Source organism: Condylostylus longicornis, unplaced genomic scaffold (assembly GCF_029603195.1).
Source record: "Condylostylus longicornis isolate FDR11 unplaced genomic scaffold, ASM2960319v2 ptg000005l, whole genome shotgun sequence".
NCBI classification, from domain to species: domain Eukaryota; kingdom Metazoa; phylum Arthropoda; class Insecta; order Diptera; family Dolichopodidae; genus Condylostylus; species Condylostylus longicornis.
In genome coordinates this window covers 4,415,145-4,432,171 of record NW_026577974.1, presented here as the reverse complement: position 1 = coordinate 4,432,171, position 17,027 = coordinate 4,415,145, and the positions used below count along the sequence as shown (strand labels likewise).

General features: G+C 26.2%; 1 protein-coding gene across 10 annotated transcripts in view; it reads left to right on the top strand.

Annotated features, from left to right (window-relative positions):
* LOC129615582 (transcription factor Sox-2) overlaps positions 1-17,027 on the top strand; it is a 163,026-nt gene that overhangs the window by 93,298 nt on the left and 52,701 nt on the right. For 6 of the 10 annotated variants that reach the window (XM_055530882.1, XM_055530890.1, XM_055530926.1 and 3 more), the window contains one exon: positions 3,299-3,347. The gene's annotated coding sequence lies outside the window, so the exon portion shown is untranslated. Of the gene's footprint in view, positions 1-3,298; positions 3,348-14,290; positions 14,869-17,027 lie in introns of all 10 variants that reach the window. The other 4 variants (XM_055530915.1, XM_055530857.1, XM_055530874.1 and 1 more) reach the window with 3 other exon arrangements.

The following is a 17,027-nucleotide window of genomic DNA, read 5'->3' as shown; positions in this document are numbered from 1 at the left end:
TGATTCGGCAATTTTAATATCTGAAAGTGATTGAAAAATAATTGAGGTAAAAAAACCCAGGCAAAGAATCTATTTTTAATTTCTTTTTTGCATTCCCAAAAATTTTCGAAATCTTTAAAGCCAATTAAAGAGAAATTCGAAATAAAAAGAAGTGAGCCGTCTCATGAGCGCTGAAGTATCTAAAAAGATTTTACACTTTCCGTTGTTTCTTTTGTAATTACTCCTTTACTACCCTCTTACATTTTCATATTTGTGTACCTTTATACTGTTTTATGCTCTCTTAGTGCGGAGAATCGTTACGGAGAAATTCGGATGTCAATATTAATACTATGCTCCATAGGTTGAAGGTTGATTTGGTTACAAAAATATTTATTTTAAAATATCGGGAGCTTAAAAATGCTTATATTTCATATCAATTTTGCAGATTTTAGCCGGCGTCAGGCGTGTCATAAATTTTAATGAGTTAAGCCTCTCTTTTTATAGAGTTACTCTTATTTTATGCTCTCTTTGTTTTTATAATTACTCTCTTTGGTTTATAGAGTTACTCTTATTTTATGCAATTTTTTTATGATTCTGCTTTTAATATTTGTAATAAGTTTGTACAGCAAATTGTAATATTGTCAAAATATAGTATTTTAGGAAAAATTTCAATTACTCTCTATTTTTATTTATAAAAATTATTTTTTACAAAATCCAAATTTTAAGTCAAAAATTGTGCCCCTTTATACTCACAGTTTTGATAACTAAAATTCTTCTGCACTAAAATATTTGAAATTTTGGTTTTCAATTCAAGAAGATCTACAATATTTACTGTCACAGTCACATATACAAAATAAAATTGCAATTTTAATTTAATTATACATAAATAGAGTTCAATTTAAAGTGATGGTAACACCCATATATTTATTTAACATCAAAAATACCAATTTAATTATGATGATTTTGCAAAAAAAAAAAAGAAAAAAAATTTCCAATTTCTTTTTTTTTTTGTATTTTTCAAGGAATGCGGCGACGTATTTAAAATTTAATAAATGTTTTATAATTTCGTCCTTTTTGCATTTTTCATTTTATTATTGTGCCATTTGCAATTAATTCGTCATAATAAAAGAGGAAGAGGAACAAAATAAAAGAAAAAAATTTCAAACAACCCCAATTTACCAGCAATTTACAATAATAAGAGAAAGAAAAAAAAATTTAAATTGTATGTAAATACTTCATATACACATCCTCATAAACCTCCAGTTTGAACTTACAAATTGGTACTTTTAAAATGGTCACGGGCGGTTCATTTAATTTTTCAGTTTTTTTTTTCTGAAAAATTATGCTGACATACATAGAACGGCTGTTTCGCGCTCTCGTAGGCTGCAAAAAATCATTTAACTAAAATTACAAGTCATATTTACAATAATAATTGAAAAAAAAAAAATCGTTTCTACGCATAATTTTTACGAAAAGGTGCTTATTAAAATTTTGATTTTATTATTTTATTTTTTCTGCGAGTGGTAGCAGCACTGGTAAAATTTAACATTTTTTATTGTGAAGCACTTTAAAAATGAAAGTCGTTCAATTAATTGCGGTTAAAAGAATGATGCTAAACAAGAATTATGGAATGAATGAAATAAATTAGTTCAATATCAAACCAAATCGAATTACTCAATTCGGTTTTGTTTTTGAATGAGTTAAGAAAATCGCAAGAAGATCTTATGTAATACTTTAACAATAATGTTAATTTACGTTATAATTGCAGCTGTAATATTGTAAAAACTGTACCTTCCCCACCCTTTCATCAACGTTAATCTTCCAACTAAGCTTTGAGTCGAACACAATATCCAAGTATTTATAATTTAAATTTTGGTTTTAGTCGTAAAAAGTACTAGCTCCGCTTTCTCCGAGTTCATTCCTAATTAACATTCCTTGGTCTAAGATTCTAAAAGAGCAGTGTCATTGTTAGTGCATCGAACCCCGCCCTGGGACGTTTCTTTACTGGTGCGACTAATCACCATATTGCCAGCAAGTTCCGGAAAAAAAATTTTAGATTGCAATACCGACACCAGCCACCAAACCACCTGCATCTCTACACCAAACTTGGCTAGAGAGCCTTGAATTGCTCTCGAGCCAACATTATTGAAGGCTACCTCAACATCTAGAAAGGATTTTAGTGTATACTGTTTGTATTGAAACAAACTTTTGATTTCACAGAGTTTTTTGCACTTAAAATATAGAACTCTTGATCATATCACGTTTAATTTGTAAATAACTGTGATCTAATTATGTTTATACGTTACTTAAGAACAAGTACCATTATAAAAATATATTCACTGGGTACACTTTACCATTTACGTTATAAACGATTAACACAAATATTTTAAAAGTTTTAATGGCAAGACCAACTCCAAAAAAATTTTTAGAACAAAATTTCGAATTTCTTAAAGTGGAAACAAAATATTTTTAAATTTTTTTTTGTTTTGCAAAAATTATGCATCAGAATTGATGAAACTCTACAATTTTACTGTCATAATTACAATAAGGAAAATAAATTAAATAAAAAATGCAAATATGTAATTACATGACAGTAACATTTCTAAAACGTTGGCATAATAACAATAAGCATAACATAAAATCGCAAAATTCTGACGTTTTTAATATTAGAGAATTTTAAAGAGAAAAGAGAACTTTTTCAAATCGTTACAATAATTTATTAAAATTAATACAATTTTTTAATTTGCTCCTAATATTTAATATCTACATACATATACACATGTATTATAATAAGTATGAATTTATTTGCCAATGTTCTTATAAAATTTATATACCTATGATTTCTTCCGGTCAATTGAGACCGGAAATATTTAAATTCGCAGAATATTCATTAGCACTGTAATTACACGGTACAAAGTTAGTCATTTTTTTTTTTTAATTTTATTTCATATAATTTTATATAACAATGAAAATTTTATAGATTCTATGCTATAAGAAAATTCATAAAATTCATACATAGTTGCTACAGGAATACTATACTCACATATATAAATATAGATTGTAGTAAATGATTCAATTCAAATGCAAATTAATTTTGCAAAGATCATCGGAATAAAATATTGAAAAATAATCTAGATATTGTAGATTATTAAAATAATAACACAAAAATTATATTTAATTTTTTAGATTAATTATATATAAAGAAAATTTTGCTACTTCATGTAAAATAATTTTTGTTAATATTTTGTTAAAAAAAATTGCAATTAAATAATTAAATTTTCATAATAAAAATTTATTAAATATTAATTAATATTTACAGATCACTGCGGTTACAATTTTAATGCACACTGAAAAGATTTCGGCTGAAGGTGAGTTGAAGTTTTAAAAAATTAGTAAATAAATTGAATTGCATCAAAAATTTTAATAAATAATACTATCATAAATTACTACCCCTCCTCTCCCTCTACCGGCAAACTCCTTCCTCTCCTCTCAAAAGTGACAGTTCGTTTGACAAATCTGTCAATAATTTCGTTTGTTTTGTTAAAGCGTCTTACTGACGAAATTGAATACGAGTCTAATAATGCATAGAATATAAAATAAATTTCGTAATGAAAATTTTATTCCAAATTTAAAAAAATATTTAGAAAATATTAGTTCGCAAGGAAATGTGCTGCTTTTACAACAGGACCCATTCAGAGTAAATGAAATCTTATTTATTTTTATTTAAAATTTAAAATTAAATTAATTAAGAAAAATAATAGAAAAAATTCAATTATATTTGAAATTATAATTAAGAATTTTAATTATTTCACAATTATAATCCCAATTAATTTTGTATTTATTTTTTTTCTTCTCAAAATATACAAAAAAAAAATCGTTACCTGCCCTAATAACCTGTTCATTTCCATATAATTTGAAAAATGCAAAAAAAAAAAAACAACAAATTTTTTTTTTTTTTTAAATTCTTAAAATAAATTTTAAAAATTATAAAAAAATTTTTTATTTCTCTCTCTCTCTCTCTCTCTCTCACTCACTTTTACATTAGATCCTTAAAATATCCTTGCATTTTTACTAGTGTAGAAGTACTGTGAATTTTAATTTCACATTCATAAAAATTTATTTTAATTTTTTTTTTTTTTTGCATTTTTACCTGAATATCATGATAATTCATATATTCGGATGAATTGATTCAGAGTGCATTTTTGTTGGTTGTTTTTTTTTTGTTCTTCTTCTTGTTCAGCAGGATATAATCTAGTTTACCTACAAGTTATTGCGGTATATTCATTTATATATATATACACAATTATACAAGAGCACGAAATGAAAATTTTGTGTTTATCACTGTGCAAAGGTGTGTAGTATATAGTGTAGTCTATGCATTCCAGAAATCACAATACAGCAAACTGCATGCATAGCTTAAATATATGTAAATATACATTATACATAAATATTTTAACAACACATGCACACACACATTCAATAATAATATAGTTATGGCATTTATATTTATGTATATACACATGTATGTATTTAGGAGAAATAAGATTCCAAAGAAATCCTACAAGGATAATAAATCTCTCGGTATGATATTGAAAGAAGTCCTTGATGTTGCGGCTGAAATGACATTTAAAATAACATTTTCGTTTCTTTTTTTTTTTTTGTTATAAAATTTTTTGCGTTGCATTTCGTGTTGCTGGAATATTTTTTAAATAAAAATGTAAGTAGGTTTGTGTGTGTGTATAGTTATGATTTTGTTAAAAATCTTCTAAATTTTTATAGTTTTCCTGTGCAGTTTTCTAGGAATTTTTAAATAAAATTTAAGATGAGATTTTTATTTTTATTTTTATATGATTATAAAAAAAAAAATTTTCAGTTTAGCTTCATTCTGCCATTTTGGATGCTAAAAATTATAACATTCATAACAATAAACCACAATGGATTAGAAATGCAAAAAAAAAAATAATTTATGGAAATTTGTAGATATGTGCAATGTGCATTTACCTTATTAAGTCAGGATCTATAATATTGTATATTTGTAGGAATGTTAATACGGCCAGATATACATGATTATTTGCAAGAGAAAGAAAAAAAATTTTAAATTTTTCGCAAAAAGAGGATTGCAATTTTCATAGTTAATATGAAAAAAAAAGAAGAAAGAAAAAAAATATATTTAATAAGAAATTTTTCGTCCTCTTATAGATCTTCTTAGAAATATAGACGATAAAATTTGAGAAAAAAGAAACAAATGGCTGCTTTCAAAGATTTTAAATTTTTTTATTCTTCTCTTTCTTGTTGTTTTATGAGAAAATATTAAGAGATTCTTAAGAGATTAATATTAATTAATTTTTTTATTTCTTTCTGAATTTTAAATAGAATTTTTATTATTAATTTTTGTAAAAATAAAATATTTTAAATAATTTCTTAAAATAGTAGGCAATAATTTTTTATTGATGTTAGGAAAAACTGAAATTATTTTATAAAATTTTCTTTTCACGAAAAATTATGCTATTTTTGAATAATAGCTAAAACATGATTGTTGTTAGCCCAACTTTAATTATACGGAAGGATTGCAAGAATAAAACATTATAAGGAGGCTCTATTGGCAGAAACTTTTAGAATATTTAAAAGAATTCACAATTAGTACAAGAAGAAAACAAAAACTGAATTTAGGAATTTTCGTTTTAATTAAATTCAAAGCAGAACAAAAATTATTTAATAAAAAATTCAAAATGGATCAATTTTTAACAAATGAAAATTGATGAATGGCAAATATTACAAAATTTTGCTTTAATATCATTAAAGGGATTCTGAATATGATCCTAATAATATTATAAGTCAAATTTTAACTTCAATGAAAAAACCTGAACCAAGGGAAAGTTTCGGCTCTCTACCGATTGTCTATACACGAGCGAAAGAATCACAGTTTTGTCTTATTGCAGGTATTTAAAATTTTATTTCGAAAATTATTGAGCCTATTTCATTATTCCCTAAAAAAAATTCAATTTAATTTTTTTTATTAAAAAACAAATATTTTTTTAAGAGCTCGCCACAACACAAACATTTTTCTATATAGAAGGACAGGAATAATGAACAGCACTCCCTCGGATTTTCAAACAACACTACTTTTATATACCAATACTTTGCAATCAATACTTTGTTTTTTGCATTTGATTCTCTGTACAACTTATGGAAGCCATATGCTTTACCTTGGATAGAAATTTTCGCTTTCCTCATAATCAAATCAACAACCTTCTAGTCACGTAAAATTTTGATTCTTTTCCACATGAATAAGCAACATGACCACAATGACCTGAATAATACTCCTATTCTTGTAAGCAAATAGTTGAAAGTTTTAAATAATTTTAACACGACATTGTAATGTTATATTACATTTCTTCAATTTTTCCGGAATCCACTTACAGCGTTATTCATTCACAAAATCCATGTTAATTTGCGCCATATTTTTATCTTCAATATATTTAAAAACACGTTTGTTTACGTACATTTTAATTCCAAAACGTTAATGTAGTAGCAGACAAATGGTCTCCAAAAAAAAAAGAAAGAATCGATTCCCAGATCAAAAAACAAAATCAAAGAATTTATCAAAGAATTTTTGTATTATAAAAAAAAAACCAAGAATATTGAAAATAATTCCAAAATGTCTAGCGAATTTCATATATGAGCGCCAATTAGTCTGCACACCGTTTTAATAAAAATCAAAGGGATTAACATACAAAAAAAAAAAAACGAGAAAATTTTTAAATTCATTTTTCTTCCTTAATTCTATAAATTATCTTAAAATTACGTCCAGGTAAAAATGCACGCACCGCATTCAGGTGTTATACAAAAAAAAAACACATATCAAAAGGAAAAACAAGAATAAAAAAAAAGTTGGCACATTTTTTTTCCAACTTGCAATCGTCGTTATCGTCGTCCCTAAACCAAAATCAAAAAATTATCGGAGCAAAAAAAAAAGGGAAAGGAAAAGTACAAGTAAAAAAATAAAAAAAAATTTTTTTTTTGTTTAATTTTTGACTTTAGTGTAAATTAATTTTAAATTTTTTTTTCTCTTTTTTTCGTAGTTTTTTATTTCCAAACCGCGGGGTGTAAAGATATTTACCTTTTGGTGTTACCTGCCTACGGAGTCTTCAATTTATTTTTGTTATTTTTCTTATTTTTGTTTTATCTTATCCAATATCCATTATAATTGATGCCTTTACTTACGAAAAATGCTTACAATGCATACACATAGGTGCTTATTTCCAAGTTAATTTACAGTAAAATCTTTGAAAATTCAAACAGGTTTGCAGTTCTGTTCATTTTTTTAATACCTTTTCTAGAAGCCGCATAGCAGCAGAGACTTAACACACGCGTTGAATATAAACAACTTCGATTTTCTTGTTATGTGCGAGGGCCTTTAAATCTCCAATAGTCTACCAAATGCCATTCTAACCATTTGCAACTTGTTGTTTATGTCTTTCTCAGCGCCTCCAGATGGATATGATGACGTCTTCTACTGGCACAGCATTGACGTCGAACAGTACTAAATTTGTTAAATTTATGCGGAGCCATTTGACTTGTATTGATTTTGTGCTTTTGATTGTAAGTTGTTAGGCTTATTTTGTATATCTGCAAGTGTACGGGCCAGTAGGCTATGTCGTCTGCATATTCCAAATCTTCTAGAGGGCTCATTATGGTCCATTGTATATCGTTTTCAGTGGATGTTACGTTGCGCATTACCTCGTGTAGAACCAAATTGAATAGCAGGGGGAAGAAGGGGCATCCTTGCTTCACACCAACTCTTATTTGTTAGTTGCTCACTCAGCTCATTATTATGTTATACCCTGATTTCTGGATCGCTATATACAGCCCGCATGATGTTTTTGGTACTCCTCTTCTAGCTAGCGTTTTCCATATACTTTCACGAAGTGAAGTCAACGAATGTTATGAATAGTGCGTACCTCCACTCTACTGATTGTTCTACTATTAATCTTAGCGTGCTTGAATGGTCTATGCAACTTCTTTGTCTTCTGACAAGAGGTTTTTGTCTTCGGTCTGCAAAAATAAGGTTTTTGTCTTCGGTCTGCAAAAATATTTTTTCACTACTATTTTTTGCTACATTTTCTTGAATTATCAATCAAAAAGGTTGAATTATTATTGCAGTTGGGAAACACTCAATTTTGTTCTATCAATCTAAAGGTACTAAAATTTTTTTTTTATTATTCTTGTCCTAGTCAAATAAATAATAACTTTACTGTGCTTTCAATATCATTGATTCCTAATGGTTTTACATTTTTATTTACTTTTTTTTATTGTTTATTTTTTTTTTAACACAAAAATAATGGTATGATGAGTTTCTTTTTTTTTTACATTTGATTTTATTTTCTTGTGGCAGACAGGACCTTCCCTCAATCTCATCTCTCATTGATTTTTACAGCATTTAAGATAATTTATGATAGTTATAAGGAATTTACGATCAAAAATTTTATATATTTAGTACACATATATACATAAGCAATACGACTTTCAATTGAATATATGTGCATGTGCATTATGTGAAGGAATGTGCAACTCTAAAGAATGAATTAATAAAGAAACTTAAAAAAGAACAAAACAAAAATGCATCTAAAATCATCAAAATTTTAATGTGTGAAACATTACGCTGCATTTTTTTAATACCTTAAAGTTTTTTAATCGTAAAAAATTGAGTTTTAAGAATAACGAAATTATTGCAGACATTTCGTCTGCACACATAATATAAGTTGGTCTCTTGTAAGTCTTAGTCTATATTTATGAAGGTGATTTTTATGAGGTTGTGAATTGTTGTTACAATTTTATGACATGGATGTAGTACACTTGGAAAAGTTTAAAAAGAATGTATGATAACGTAATTTTAGTTTATGGAGCGCAAGTTTTACTATTTTCATTATAATCTTAATTTAAATTGAGTTGTTAAAAATTTTACAAATATATTTTTATTGCTAATATAAAAATTTCTCGACTCTTATAAATAGATCAAGTAATGAATTTCTACATTACCGGGCGATATCTAGAATTTTTGATGCTGATAATTTAAAATTTAGCTAATCCGATTTCTCAAAATAATTAAATGCTTTTTATAAGGCCAAAGAGTTGTATAAATCCATGATGGCGTGTTTGTTTTCATGTCGAGAGTTTCCATACCAAAAATACAATAAAATATTGGTTATAACTATTGTGTTCACCGCAGCAATGCAATCATTTTCCGAAAATTTTTCCATTCAATAGCATAAAAAATTCGAGAACCCGCTTAGTAAGCGGTAAGTTTTTATTCGAAGTTTTGGTTAAGAGGAACGCCATCCATGTGTGCTACAATTGCACGAAGAAATTATCGTTTTTTATTTTCTAAAATTGAAAATTAATTAAAAATCTTATAAAAGCATAATAAAAAATTAGGTACTTACACTTTCATCCTCAATAGTTAACTGATTTATTACGTTGAGACTGCTTATCAAAGGTGTATATGACTGAATCACCGTCGAAATCAATTTAATTTAATACAACAACTCTTTTGTGCCGCCTTTTCTATTTTCGTTGATTGCAGCTCTAATGATATTACAGTAAAATTTTATAATATTTTTCGTTCACAAATTTTAATTTGTCCAAAAATTTCTTAAAAAAACATGATTCCATTTTGTCTACTAATAAAATTAAATACAATTTGTTGTAAAAAGGATATTATGATCCTCATATTGTTTCATTTTCTTAATTAAATTTACATAAGTACATAAGATAAATTCAACAATATTATCCGAAATTTTGTGTTTAGCATTTAAGCTTCTTAACAATTTCCATATAAAAATATCTTCATTTAATCTATACCAAATTCATTTGAAGCTTTGTTTTTTTTTCTTTAGAGATCTAACAACAAGGATTATGGTCTTGTGTCTTTTAAAAAATAATTTGTTATTTTAACTGCAGGTTAAAAATTATTTTACAAAACATTGAATAAAAACTATAAATTCTATTTAAACAAAACAATAATAACAAGTAGTTTATTTATTCTTAATTTGATACTGCACCATAATCTTCTGTTTATTTAGCGTATTATTAAACTACCTGCTAATACCAAGGGAGATTATAAATGTAGAAGATAAACCGGTATATATGTGAATGAATTTCTTACTAAATCCAAAAAGGAAACCACTACAAATATTAAAAAGATATTAAAATATTTGTTCGAATAAAGTTATTTAGAAATTACCTGGTGCAATTAATTGAATGCAACATGTAATATTCAAATATATACTCAGTTTTAGTGGGATGCTCTAGGATTTGATGTTTTTGATCCGTGCAAAGTTATTTGGTCTCAACATAGCCATTCTTTCTCGTGGCACTCTCAGAGTAGAGTAGGACAGAAGTAGCACAACAAAAAGTGATAAACGCCTAACTGCTATCTGGGTCCAACCCGCTCAATCGAAGAATAAGATTAACACTTCTAATCTACTACCCGAAAACTGAGCCTAGTCAGAGATAGAAATTCGCAAAGAAATTGAAGAGTTGTCTACCATCTTATCCGCAATTCTTATACGCAGTATTTAAAAGGGTATTGGTAATTAAATGTACTGCAAACTTGGATAAGTTTTGAAATAAATCTTTTCCAAATTTGGTTTGATAAAATTTTCATCCAATTTTAACTAACTAGTCGTGAAAATTAGGTCAAATTGTAAATGGGAAATTAAATTGAAAACCCTCAATTTATAAAACAAAATCCCCATCAAGATCTTTACAATCCAATTGAATCAATAAACATTTATCCCTAACTGTGACCATAAATCTATTCACTCATAGCCATTTTCACCAACATCACAACCTAGATATGAAATTGATACCAAGTAATATTAATCTTATCGCCCAAACTGAATTAAAATTGAAAATTTTTAATTAATGAACAAAAAAAGCATATTTTTTGCTTTTTTTTTTATTTCCTCAATTTTTTTTTACTCTAGAATAGATTTAAAGTTAATTTTATAAAATTCTCTTGGATAATCTTAATAATATCACAATTTTACAAAGTCAACAAACCATAATATTATATATTAATTACACATGTAGATTTAATTTCCACATGACATGAATCAAATAGAGAAAAAAAAAAAAAAAAACAATTTTATAATTTTTTTTTTATAGAGTTGCAAATACTTGACACTCATATCCTAAACCAACCACACAATATGATATCATCAAACTATTATAAGCAAGTAAAGTTTCATATTAAATTTCAACCTATAAAATATACACAGTAAAAACATAATATTACGATTATGACAGCGGAGAGTTGTTTAGATTTTGTAGATTTTTATTTTGTAGATTCTTATTTTGGAAAAAATTGAGCAAAATTTTATTCAATTACTGTTATCACAAAAACGTGCAATTACTGTTATCACATAACCTGAAAAAATCAAATTATTGTTTTAGGCGGGTTGGCGGTTTAATCGTCAATGGAGAATTGGAGATATATATATGGAGTGTAGACTTTAATATTTTAAAAGTATCAACCCTTAGACGGCGGTCCATTTTACTTAAGGTAGAAAGTCTGTTCCATACCATCATAAAATTTATTCTCTTCTTTCATTCGACAGGGTTTCTTTTATTTCATATTTTTTTCTACGTCTTCGGGATCGTTTAAATATTTAAATCTCTTCCTTATATATAACAGTGTCTTTAAGTGGTTTGTAATCGCAATCCACTTATCCTCTTTCTGATACCAAATTTTATTTGTCCTTGTTCCCTAATTTTATTTTTGCATTTTGGAAATCACTCAACTACGACCTCCAAATCTTCCCGTTAGACTTCTCTAATATTGTACTCGATAGACGTATACAAGAGGAAGTCATCTGTACTGCTGTAGTGCCATCATTCTAAAATCTTAGGTTTTTCAATATTCTAATCAATATTTTAGTCCTTAATATTTTAATCCCCTAAAAATTTTTTTAATATAAAACCTATTTAATATCATCATTCACAATATTAACTATATATAAATATTCTTCACTGTATATACCATATCATATTTTAATTTTATCCTCGTATTATACCACATTTATATTACTTGAATAAAATATACAAGTATACTTGGGATATGCTAATTTGTTGCGTGACCTCATAAAAATAATTTTTTTTTTTTCATAGACCTACATACATACATACATCATTCAATTGCTGGTTGTTTTAAATAGTTGCTTCCATATAGTTATATCTAAATATACCATATACTTAATTTTTTGAACTAAATTCCAAAATATATTATATACATATACAGGTATTTTGCAAATTATAGAGGTAAAAATCACTTTACATTTACAAACACATCAATTTATGCTTTAGTTTCTGTATATATATCTAGAATATGTAGCTATGCTGGGTCGGTTTTTATGATTACATGCATATGCATCCATATATTATGAGTACAAATATATATATAGAGATAAAAAGTAACTATATAAGTATTAATTTCAAAAATCACAATCCATATCTCCTATATAAAATCAGAAAATGACAAAAACGACGACAGCGACAAAATACCAAAAAGTGGTATTTTTTTTTGTATTTTAACTTATTTTTAATACTTGTATACATATAACAGATATATACATATGTATATAACAGAAATTAAATGAATTGAAATAAAATTTATTAACCATACATGCACAGTATGCATATAAGTACTCCAAAGAACTGTAGATTTTTTGGATCAAATACTTAAAATTCGAAAATATATACAATCACATATTATATTATATTCGTATATCGGTATATATACACATATATGCAACTTAGTGCTTGTATAACAATATTGAAAATCTATTACTTTAAAAATATGTTATTAGCTACAGTATTGTTATAATATTAAATTATTCATTTGAATTTCAAATTAAAAAAAAAATAAAAATAATTACTTTTGAAATAGCAAAAAAAAAATATTTTCAAATTTAATTATTTTTTGTTCAATTATTAAAGTAATTGGACTATAGTAATTAAGTTTTATTGAAAATTCGATATATTTACAATTTTTAAAGTACCATTATTGTTGTTATAATTATTATCATTATTATCATTATTATTATATACGTATAAGTATTTAATATTCAATAATATTTTATTATACCCGTACAAATGTATGTTCGAAGGGTATACTAAACATACCTTACCGTTTTGTAACGCTAGGAGATATAGGAAATAATAGTCGGAGATATAGATAAGTGTATGTTTTTGATGAGCGTCGAATTCTGTGTCGATTTAACGTTGTCTGTACGCCTTTTCGTTCGTCCAAACAATAATTCGCAAACTAATTGAGCTAAGCTAACCGAATTTTCACAAATAATTAAGGATAAAAAATGGCAGAACCCCATTTAAATTAGATGTGATCGAGTCGGTGGTTCGGGTACCTGTCATACAATTTCAAAAGTTATATCAGAAATTTGGCGCAAGCAAATTCATTATTAAAACCGTTATATTTGATAAAAATAGTTATACCTTGGTTGATGGTAGTAGGTGCCATACAACTTTGAAAGTAATTTGGCTGAATATGGTCATATATGTAATATGGCCATTATCTTAAGTAAAACGTATGTGGTTTTTATATGGTAACTTCCATATATATATAAAGTAGCTTCATACAGTGTGTCAATTACAATACAACTCCAAAAATCATTCATTGGTACGGGTACCACAAAACTGTTACGATGAACTCTTCCTATTTTCATTTTAAAATCATTTGTTTTTTTTTTCAAATGTCAAATAAAAGTTGAAATTTTTGCCAATGAATTTCAATTCATTTTTCTTTCAAAATAAATTTTTAATTAATTTAATTTTTCATTTTATTATCATTATTACCATTATTATTATTATTATTAATATTTTTCCTGTTATTTTCTACGATATGCTTGACTTATAAAATATTATTGTATATGATTAAATTTCCAAAAATTTCATGAGAACCATCATATTTTACGATACACGAATAAATAATTTAAATAGAAATGAAACCCCTTTTGCTCTTATTAAAATTAATAGCATCACATTGACTTTTGTAATTACTAATTAGTACAATAATAATTAATAGATTTATTTTTTAACTAATTTAAATTCGTTGAATGAATTTTTGATTAAATTTTTTTTTGATTTTATATATTTTATGTTTTGCAACATACTCATTAAATCAATAGTTAATGATAATTATTACATGAGCATATATTATAAATTTTTAAAATTAATCAAAAATAATCAATAGAAATGAAAATAACAATTTAATATTTACAAAAACAAAAAGAGAAAAACACAACAAACTGTCAATTCCTCTCAAAAAAGTATTGTTTGCATATTCTGTCACGACGGCGATCATCAACTTCACCCTGAATGGATAAATAGGACTTTAGAATAGAAATAAACTTTGTTTTGGATACGGCTGTGAAGAACGGTTATTCTGTTTAATCTATTAACAAACTCATTAAAAGGAAAAAACGAAAAATTGGGCAGGAAATGAATATTGAAAGAATATGAGTAAGTTGAAAACAGAACAGGTTATTGGAAGAACAAAAAACGACATGAGTATCTTTTGTAAGTTTTGATAATAACTCTACGAATTTGATAAGTAAACAACTAAAGAAACACAATATTCGGACATCTGAAACCAATAGTAAATACCAACTTGAGAACTTGTTAAATTCAGCTAAGGATACGAGTAAATTGAAGAAACATGAACGACACGGTGTATACAAAATCGAATACCTGTTACAACAAGAGTAGGAAGATAAATAAAAGAGGTCAGAGGAAAACACACGAGAGAAGTTCATGAAATCATGCAGATACACAAATCAAACAAAGACTGTCTACTGACCACGGACGAAGGTAACGCGGCTATTTGACTCTTTAAATTAATTATTTAACTAGTTTTAAGACATAAAACAGGTAAATTTTAGTTTATAATTAATATTGAGAAAAAGAAATACTATAATTCTGTTAAAGAATCTGATACAGCGATAGTTACTCGTCAAAAGAATAGCCCAGTAGAAAATTGCTCTTATCAGCAAAGCTGTCGAACTTCCCCCTTCCAGCTGTAATCCTAGGAAAGTCATTGATAACTGGTTTTAATTTTATCAGTTTTGTAGTACCTATAAAAAAAGCACAATGTCACAATTTAAGATAGAAGAAAGCACCAAAAAGTTCGCCAATTTAACCCTGATCTCAGGGTAGCCATGCAAAGTTTAATAGAAGTTCTCATACTTTCCAACTTCCAACCAAGCCTATCTTTATAAATTTTCCTCGGATTTATTTGTTATAAGGCTGCTTTTTGATTAGAAAAATAATAATTATTATAAAATTATATTGATTTTCATCAACAGCAAAATATAATTAATAAAATAAATGGCTTAGGTAAATATCAAAGTGTTCTTATGCGGTACAATAAAATTTTTGGAATATGAAGCATTTATGATTTTAAAATTAAGTTCTTTAGAAAATTTATGAAATTTATATTGATTTGATTTATATACACATAATGTTTATTATCAAATAAATTTTATAACTAAATATTAATTTTATGATTATATTAAAAGTAATTTCATTTAGAATTTGAAATTTTCACATTTATGACATTGTTTACACATCTAACCATAATTTTCTATAAATTCAAATAATTTTTAATTTTTATTTTTATATCCGTATAATTTTGTATTAATTAAATAATATAAAAACCATAGATTTTTTAAAGTAAAATCAGAAAAAAACTAAAAAAAACCTGTCCGCCTCTTTTTCACAAATCCCAAAATGTATAAATTTTATATACAACATTTCTGTACATTTCGTTGATTATGTAAAATAAAATACACATGTATATATATATATAAAGCTTGTTTTTAACTGTTACAGTTTAATTATCAAATAAAAAAACCATTTAATTTCTTTTTTTCCTTTCATTTTGTTAAAATTTTATTAAAACATAATATGGCACAGCAGGCAAGATCTAATAAATCACAATTTCGGCTAAATATAATTTCGAATTAATACCTCTGTAAAATTAATAGCTCTAAATTTTCGTTCGATTATTTATTATATACGTTTTTATATAAATATATATAGATATTTCATATAAATATTAATTTTGAAAATTTTGTGGTCAATTTAGTGAAAAAACTATTTTTTAATATTATATTTGTTAAACAGGAAAGTTGCCACACTTTCCAAAACGTATTTGATGTTTTTAAATTACAAATAAAGTTACGAAAAACTATAACAGATATCCGTCATTCTACAATAGTGGATCTGCATGCCTGTTCCAAAGTTTTATCCTCTAAAAGGCAATTACAATAAAATTATGCAGAAATATCGATGTTTGTTTTTTGAAAAGAGGTTTTCAATTGTCGCCTACCTTACGGAATTTTTTAAGACACCAAGTTTTCGGACGTGGCAGTGATCAGTCACCACTTATTTTGCTTATTTTTTGTATATGATATTATTTATGATCATATTGAATTAACATAGACGTTGCTGCTCACAGTTAGCTTTGGCTTTGGTCATATCAGAATATGCAATTTTCACCAAACTTCACTAGTGAACCAAATTTTTGGACGCAACAGTAACCAGTCATCATCTTCACATATTTCATCCGAGTTTGTGTTTCCGATATTGTCCAGGACATCTCCGGTAACAGTATTGTTTTTGATTTACTATTTATTGCCCCCACGTCGGGCGCCATATATACTATTAATTAAATTGGAAGTTGTAGCTCTCTATTTACTAAAGCGTTGGTCAAGCCAGTATTTATTCTTTATTCGCGTTTTCAAAATTAGTAGTCCTTTTATTTATTTAAAATACTTTCCACCATTAAGCAATCCTAATTTTAGATAATTATTTAACATGCATATGGGAGATAAAATAAAAAGGCAAAAATTAAAATTATTACAAATACGAGTATCTAATAATATAATATGTGATTGACCTGAAACAGTTATAACATACATTTATATCGTATAAATTCATAATCAATAATGGTATTTAAAAAAGCATAG